We start from the raw sequence: 9,002 nt of genomic DNA on the forward strand, positions 1-9,002 counted from the left end.
CTTATAGTTTGGCCATGGAGAATAAGTAATTACAGTGGTATGAAGAAGCATGAGATGCTATGAGAGTGAATGAAGGATGAGGGAATATCCCTTGAGGATGAGACATTTTTGCTGCCATCTAAAGAATGAGTTAGAACTGAACCTCTGAAAACACACCAATAGACCCCATACTGAGAAACGCTGAATTAAATGGTCAACTTTATCTCCTTAGGTAACCCCTTGTCACCATCTGTGACTATATATAAAAACAAACATAGGCACCAAACCCCTAAAAACAGTAATCCAGGGACTTCCCTGGTGGTTAAGACCCCATGCTTTCAATGCAGGGGGCGTGGGTTTGATCCCTGGCTGGGGAACTAAGATCCCACATGACTGTGTGGTGCTAAGCGTGCTATGCGGTGTGGGGGGAAAGGGGGGCGGGGGGAAGACAGTAATCCAAATCATCTAGAATGGAAATATTTTTATTTTTAAAAAGATGACCCAGGGGCTTCCCTTGTGGTCCAGTGGCTACTAAGACTCCACGCCCACAATGCAGGGGGCCCGGGTTTGATCTTTGGTCAGGGAAGTAGATCTCACATGCCACAACTAAAGACTCCACATGCCGCAACTAAAGACTCCACATGCCGTAACTAAAAGATCCCACACGTTGCAACAAAGATCCTGAGTGCCACAACTAAGACCTGGCACAGCCGAATAAATAAATAAATAAAACAAAACGAACAAACAATAAAAAGATGACCCATTAAAATGAAAACACAAAAGTTAAGTTTTATAAGAGGACTGAAAAGTCCCCAGAGATGACATTCATGGATCTGTAGATTCCCCTGGGTCTCAGCTTGAGAAACACAGGTCTAGGAAGGGGCCAAGATGTGAAAACTCAGGAATGGGAAATAGCATAGGCTGTACCCCTAAAGTGTTAACTGCATGAATATTGACTGACTCTCACAGATTGCTCTCTCCCAGTTCCCTGCCCCTGAGTCCTAGTATTCTACAGCTCAGTTCTCTGGAGATAGTCACCAAGGAATCAACAAAAAAGAAGGGAAATAAGCCTGGAGGATTATATCCCCAAGCCTGTCTAGAGAACATGGGATCTCAGAGGATCTGGCCATATTCTGCTGCTCTCCTTGCCCTACCCCATAAAGGCATTGTTTTGCCTTCATTATAGATCTAATCTGGGGACTTCCCTGGCAGTCCAGGGGTTAAGACTCCACGCTCCCAATGCAGGGGGCACAGGTTCGATCCCTGTTCGGGGAACTAAGATCCCACATGCATGCCGGTGCAGCGGAAAGAAAGAAAGGAAGGAGGGAAGGAAGGAAGGAAGATCTAATCTGATGGCAGAACCCAAGGAGAGGTTCAGGAGCTGATGCAAGGTAATTTGTGAGCTGGTGGTTGTTCCATGTTGTCTCAGCACACACGGAGCATATGACACTTGCCTTCTAAATAGGTGAAGTAACATTCTGTAAGCAGACAGAGTGGGGGGGGGGATCCCCAGAAGAAAAGAACCAGATAATAGCTTTTTTTTTTTTAATTTATTTATTTCTGGCTGCGTCGCATCTTCGTTGCTGCGCGAGGGCTTCCTCCAGTTGTGGCAAGTGGGGGCCACTCTTCATGGTGGTGCGCGGGCTTTCCCCATTGTGGTGGCTTCTCCTGCTGCGGAGCACAGGCTCTAGGCACGCAGGTTTCAGCAGCTGTGGCGCATGGGCTCAGCAGTTGTGGCTTGCGGGCTCTAGAGCACAGGCTCAGTAGTTGTGGTGCACGGGCCCAGCTGCTCCGCCGCATGTGGGATCCTCCCGGACCAGGGATCAAACCCGTGTTCCCTTCATTGGCAGGCGGACTCTCAACCACTGCACCACCAGGGAAGTCCCCGATAATAGCTTTTTAACATAAGAGAAGCCATTTTAGGCCTAAACCATTTTGTGATCTAAGCCTTGCCACAGTGCTTGCCCTTGAATAGGTCTTAGTATTAATGATCTTAAGAAGTAACAATCCTTGGACTTCCCTAGTGGCACAGTGGTTAAGAATCCGCCTGCAATGCAGGGGACACCGGTTCCAGCCCTGGTCCAGGAAGATCCCACATGCCGCGGAGCAACTAGGTCCGTGCACCACAACTACTGAGCCTGCGCTCTGGAGCCTGCGAGCCACAACTACTGAAGCCCGCGTGCCTAGAGCCCGTGCTCTGCAACAAGAGAAGCCACTGCAAGGAGAAGCCCATGCACCTCAATGAAGAGTAGCCTCCGCTCGCTGCAACTACCGCACAGCAACAAAGACCCAACGCAGCCAAAAATAAAGAAAGAAAGAAAAAAAGGAAGTAACAATAGCAAAGATAATAAATCAGTTGTAAAGACTCCCAGTTCTGTTTCAATGATAAGAATTAGCCAGAAGCACTTTCTTGAGCCGTTTTGCAGAATTTAACACCCCTCATAAGCGCTCAACCACTAGATCAACTAACACCTGAAGGATGCTACTGTTTCTGACCCTAATGACTTCAAACTAAAGCTTGGACTCTGTCGACCTTTGCCCCAATTCTGTGCTCAAGCCCCTTCAAGAGTATGCATACTATGCCCAAGCCCCTTCATGAGTATGCACCCTTAGCTGAAAACTTCCACAGTTTTGCTGTTTGAGAAGACACTGCTTTGGGAAAGATTCCTGGTGTTCTCCTTACTTGCTGTAATAAATCCTTCTTCTACCTATCCTTGGCTAGGTTGTGTCTTCTGGCTCAACACACCAAGAGCTGAACCCAGTTTGGGGGTAATAATTCTTTTCTTATCTATTCAGTAACCCTTACTGAGTACTCAGGATTAGTCAGTGAGACATGGAAATAAATACAGAACTCCCCATCAGTAGGCTAACAAGGGTAAAGAGTTATAGTTAACGAAACTCCAGACGCAAGGGCAAAAGTGATAAGTGGAAGGGAAGCTATTTCCAACTGGGGGTGATCTGAAAAGGTCTCCAAAGGGTTGAGCCTTGGAGGATGGCCATAATTTTGACATGTAGAGATTGAAGGGATTTATTGCAGGTGGAGGAAGCAGCACAAAGCAGGAGATATAAGGAAAGGAAAGCCACTTTACACCCATGCTATTCATCTCTGGCTTGTCAATTTCAGCTTCTCCTATACCCATTCCTGCTGCCCTGTCACCAGGCATCAAGCTGGTTGGAACTTTTTACACCCTCACATTCCCCTGAATTCCATACTCACCACACGGAACCATATGCTGCACTTATTTTCTGCCATTTAGCATCAGCATAAGAGACAAAAATTCTAGCTTTCCAAAGGCTAAATCCATTTCCCCTTCTGTTTAGCTTTGGTGTTTCTGTGGTTTTTAGTTCTGCTGGGATTTATGTCAAAATAGGTCCTCTCCCCTCTCGGTTCCCAAACCATTTTGCTTGTGCTTCCCTTATAGGCAGAGATTTCAGGCAGGATGAGGTAGTGAAAGGCAGCCTTTTCCACAGTGAAATGTTTAATTCTAAGAGCTGGTCTTTACCAACACCTGACCACAATACCAGACATTTCTTTAAGTGTCTTATGTATATTACCTCATTTCTCTTCACACAACTCCATGAGCTACTTATTCAGTCATTCAGCAAATCTTTACTGAGGGCCTCCTCTGTGCCAAGCACTGTGCTAGGTTCTGGGAATAAGGCAGTGGAAAAAAGCCCTGGATCTCTTGCAGCTTATATTCTAGTGAAGATAATAGGCAATAAAAATCAACCAATAAAATATAATGTCAATTTTGTACAAGGTGGTATTAGATAAATAACTACACCAGAAAGGAAAAAATAAAGTAGCAAGTGCTATGAACACAATGAAGCTGGGTAAGGGAATGGACAGAAAACGCCCCCAGGTGTGCATGGTGCTGTTTTGAATCATATGACAAGGGAAAGTCTCCTTGTGGAGGTGATATTTGTGCAAAGACATAAATGACATAAGGGAGCAGGCATGCAGATATCTGAAGGAAGAGTGTCCAGGGTGAGAAAAACACAAGCGCAGAGGCCCTGAGGCAGGAAGGAATTAGATTTTTATGCTAAATCATAGCAGCTAGAAGAACAGCAAGGGGGCCAGAGTGGGTGAATCAGAGTAAGCAAGGGAAAGAGTAGGAGGGGATGAAGTCAGAGAGGTGGGGAGAAGCCAGGTCAGGTAGGCCTCATGAGCCAAGGTAAGGGTTTTGTTCTAAGTGTGATCGGGAGCCGTCAGAGGGTTTGAGCAAGGTGAGTGATATCATCTGCTAAGTTAAAAGATTACTGTGGTCTCTTCCTGAAGGAAGGACTGTATAAGGCAGAAACCCAATTAATCAGAAAATCCAATTAAGGGGCTAGCCAAGGGACAATGGTAGCACAGGACCTTGGATTAGGGTGGAGGACAAGGGCCAAGGGCAGAGTCCTGAGGCCCTCTAATATTTAGGAGCCTGAAAGAGTCAACGAAAACTGAGAAGTAGCAGCAAATAAGGAACTAGGGGACACTTTCTTAAGCTGGATCCAGAAAGAGTAGAAGTGAAGAAAGCATTTCAAGGAGGAGGGAGTGATCAACTGTGTTAAATGTTGCTAATGGTTCTAGACCAGAGTTTCTCAACCCCAGCACGTATAGGTTCCAAAGTAATTAAATGAGTATCTTGCAGCTTAAGAAATAAAATCTTTCTGCTATTGTTGACGCTCCCTGTGTATCCCTCTCCACTCAGAATTCTCCTGGGGGAGGGGCGAGTGGGAGAGGGATGGATTGGAATTTGGGGTTAGCAGATGCAAACTATTATATATAGAATGGATAAACAACAAGATCCTACTGTATAGCACAGGGAACTATATTCAATATTCTATGATAAACCATAATGGATAAGAATATTTTTAAAAGAATGTATATATATATATATATATATATATATATATATATATATATATATGTATAACTGAATCATTTTGCTGTACAGCAGAAATTAACACAAAATCAACTATATTTCAATTAAAAAATTGAAAAACAAAAGAATTCTCCTCCTGTCATGAGGTAACCACTATTCTGAACATTGTGCTTTTGCTACATAGGTGAGTAGCAAAAGAGTTTTTGAGACTTCCCTGGTGGTCCAGTGGCTAAGACTCCATGCTCCCAATGCAGGGGCCCTGGGTTCAGTCCCTGGTCAGGGAACTAGATCCTGCATGCCGCAAAGAAGATTCCGCATGTGGCAACTAAGACCTGTCACAGCCAAATAAATATATATATATATATTTTTTTTTAAAGAGTTCTTTCCCCTTATTCTCAAAGATGAGCTGTATTATTGCAGCATGTTTATATGGTGATGGGAATGTTTCAGTAATGAGGGGAAAGCTGATTATGTGGGAGAGATAGGGGATAATTTCAAGAGTCCCATTTCTGTGCAGGTGAGAAGGAATGGGATCCCAGCTCACAGATGGGATGGGGGCAGTGAGCAGGTCAGCTTCTCTGCAGTAACAAGGGGAAGGCATTGAATTCAATAGAGATGCAGGTGGCCTGGTAGATTTGGGGGTGGGACCATGAGGAAGTTCTTTTCTGACAGTTTCTATTTTCTAACTGAGATAGGAAGAAAGGTTGTCATCTTATGAAATTGTGGTCTCAGATTTGGGGAATGTGGGAAAATGCAGGCTTGCAGGCCACATTGAAGGCGGAAAGGAAGCGAGACCAGTCGGTATGACTGTGTGTTTTTTCCCCAGACACATTCAGCTCTTGGGTGCAGGTGTGGTGCAGGCAGAGTTGGATTTAACCAGGGATAAAATGTGTTGAAGGGAGAGGGACCAAGAATACAGTGCAAGGCCTGAGAGGCAATTACAGTGTTGAATCTTGGGATCTGCAGTAGGTATTGAGGTAAGTAAAAAATGAGGGTATCTAGTGGCAAAGAAGAGTGAGAGAGTCAATGAATGGGAGGTCCAGGTGGGGTTGAAGAATTTTTGGAACAGGGATACTGAGTGAAGGAGGAGGGGTGACATGAAAAGACTGAAGAGATTTTGGAGGGGAGGCAATTATTTGTGGTAACCAAGTCAAAGATGTGACACAGGGAGACAGTGGCTGGGGAGGGGGGAAACATCATTGGAGTTGAGGAAGGGAAGGAACTGACGAGGGTGCTGTATGGTTATCTACATGGATATTGAAGCCACCAAAAATAATGAAATGGCAGAGGTAGATGGTAGAGAGGAATGGTAGAGAGTAGATGGCAGAGAGAAAGGCAGTAAGCTAGATACTGAATCTTCAGTGAGGGTTCAACAGGAGAGTGATGATCCAGAATCGAATCATGGGGGAATCAGAGCTCCCAATAGCTGTTAGAAGGTCCAAAGACTCTCCTCCTGGAGGATAGAAGCTCTGTTGATAGGAGGACAAGAGCCACGGGCATCCTTGCTCTTGGAGGGAGTTGAGGTAAGGTAGGAGGAGAAATGAATTGGAATACGCCTCCGAGGGAGAAATCTGAGTGAGGTGATGAGAGCTTGGAGAAGTCATTTTCATTCACTTCTTTCTCTCCTTAATTCCTTTCCATTCAATTGAGTTCAAAGATTGATAGAAGAGGTTTTATCTGTGAGGGTCTGAAAACCAGAGATAAGCCAGATTTGGCTCCTGCCTTCAAGTAGCTGACAAGGTAAGGTGAGGACATCAAGATCTCAGCCGGAAGAGATGGGAAAAAATCCAGATAAAGTGAACAATGGGTATGTTTTAGACCCAGATACTTTCTCCTAAAGAAATTGGCTCTAGTTGAAGCCACATCTTTCGGCCTCTCCTCTCTGCGGTGGTCCCCAAAGTGCCTCTAAGCTTGTGATTCCCAGCCTTGGCTGGGATCCCGACCTTTGGAATCACCTGGGGATGTCTTTAAAAATATTGACGCCTGAGTCCCAAGAGATTGTGATTTAATTGGTTTAGGATGCGACCTGGGGTTTGGGATTTTTAAATGCTCCCCAGATGACTATAATGTACAGCCAGGGGTAAAAATCATGGCTCCAAGGAATGCCTGGAGCTATGTTCAGAAACCCACTGCTTTAGTCCAACCCGTGATAGAGAGAGATTCCCTCTTGCTGGAGTGAAGGGGTCAATTGATCTGAGCCTTGAAGGATAGGTACATTTTAGCCAAGTAAAGAAGCAGATGTGAAGGGAAGGAGAATATCGTGAGCAAAAGCTTAGATGTGGTCTGAAACACATGACAAGCAGCAAACAATTTGGTTTGTAACAGGCAGAGATTGGAGTAAGAGGTCTTAGATTTGAAGAACAGCTGGGTAAAGACCTGAAGTGGGAATGGTGAATAGTACAGTTTGGTTCCAGAGAAAGCTGGATGATTTCAAATTATGGAAGAGGTTGAAGGCCAGATTAAAATTGTGTAACCGGGTGAGTAAACAATAGGGAATCTTGAAGGGCTTTTGAGAGGTGTGTTAAGGGGTTGTGAGAAGTGTGTTTAGGGAGGATAACCTGACAGCAGTGTCAAGGGAGACTTGAGGTAGGGAGAGGTAGGAAAGGGGAGCTGTTGCAATAATCCTAGATGAGGTCATTTTTCCAGCAAGAGTTGGGAAAAAGTTACAGATTCAAAAGACATTGTGATGGCAGAATTGACTGAGCTTAACAGCTCCCCAAAAGTAAAGGCAGGAAGGAGGTGGAAGGGGCGTCACGTTTTCAGATAAGGGCGCCCAGGAAATGGTGCTGTCTACAAAGGTAGGGAAGCAGGTTTTCAGTGGCATTTCATCTGTTTGGTTTGGAACCTGCTGAGTTTAGAGAACCAGCAACCATCCGTCCAACCATCCGTGTTCCACAAGCACCAGAAGAATGTCTGCCTATAAATACATAGGTTGCAGAATGTCTTAGTCAATTTGGGCTGCTGTAACAGAATACCATAAACTGGCTGTCTTATAAACAACAGAAATCAATTTCTCACAGTCCTGGAGGCTGGGAATTCCAAGATTAAGGTGCTGGCAGATTCAGTGTCTGGTGAGAGCTCCTTCTGGTTCATAGACAGCCTTCTTCTAGCTATGTCCTCACATGGTGGAAGGAGCAAGAGAGCTCTCTGGAGTCTCTTTTATAAGGGCACTAATACCATCCATGAGGGCCTACCTTCAATACCTAATCATCTCCCAAATGCCCCATCACCACATTGGGGATTAGGCTTCAACAGATGAATTTTGGGAAAACACAAACATTCAGTCTGTAGCAAAGAAGCATCTGGTTACAAATGACGTCTGAGTTTGGAGTGGACGAGATTTTTTCAAGGGAAATTCTCAGAGAAGGGAAAAGAAATCCAGATATAGATACTTAGGGCACATGGGAGGGTTCAGAGAGGCAGTGTACTGTGAAAATGCCATTGATTTTGGCTCCTGGTAACTTTTGGTCATTTCGTACTGTTTGAAAGAACAATTTCAGTAGAGTTGGGAATGGAAGCGCATTTCAAAGGGTTAAGAAGCAGTGGGTATGAAAGAAAGACATTTCTGACAACAATACACCCTATTCAACAGGGGAAAAGTGAGTAGGTAGTGAGGAAGTGCAAGCTGCAGATGTCAGTTCTTTTTTCACGAAATTGGGTCCGGAAGGCACATGAAACCTGAAACATCCAAAGGAGAACCCATGATTTCCATACTCCATCCCATCCTCATCCCATGTCTCCTATCACAGTGCATGGCTTTCCTTCTAGATTATAAACTTCATGAGCTTCAGTGTTCATACCTGCTGTCTCGGACAATGTTTCAGCAGTATCCTGCATGGAATACAAGATAGGACCCTGTCCTGCAGGTGTACAACTGAAGATACCAAGCCCACCGCTTGTGTCTCCTCCCCCTCCCCAAGAGGTCTCCTGGTTGATCTCAGGATAGGAGAGAGCAACTAGCCCCAGGCAGACTTGAGAGGCTCTGGACTTCCTCCCTGGCACTCAGCTTTGGTCAGAATGTTTGTGTGCCCTCCCCTCTCCCCCAATTCATATATTGAAATTCTAATGTGCAATACAATGGTATTAGGAGGTGAGGCCTTTGGGAGGTACTTAGGTCATGAGAGTAGAGCCCTCATGAGTGGGATTAGTGCTCTT

Source organism: Tursiops truncatus, chromosome 10, assembly GCF_011762595.2.
Source record: "Tursiops truncatus isolate mTurTru1 chromosome 10, mTurTru1.mat.Y, whole genome shotgun sequence".
Lineage (NCBI taxonomy): Eukaryota > Metazoa > Chordata > Mammalia > Artiodactyla > Delphinidae > Tursiops > Tursiops truncatus.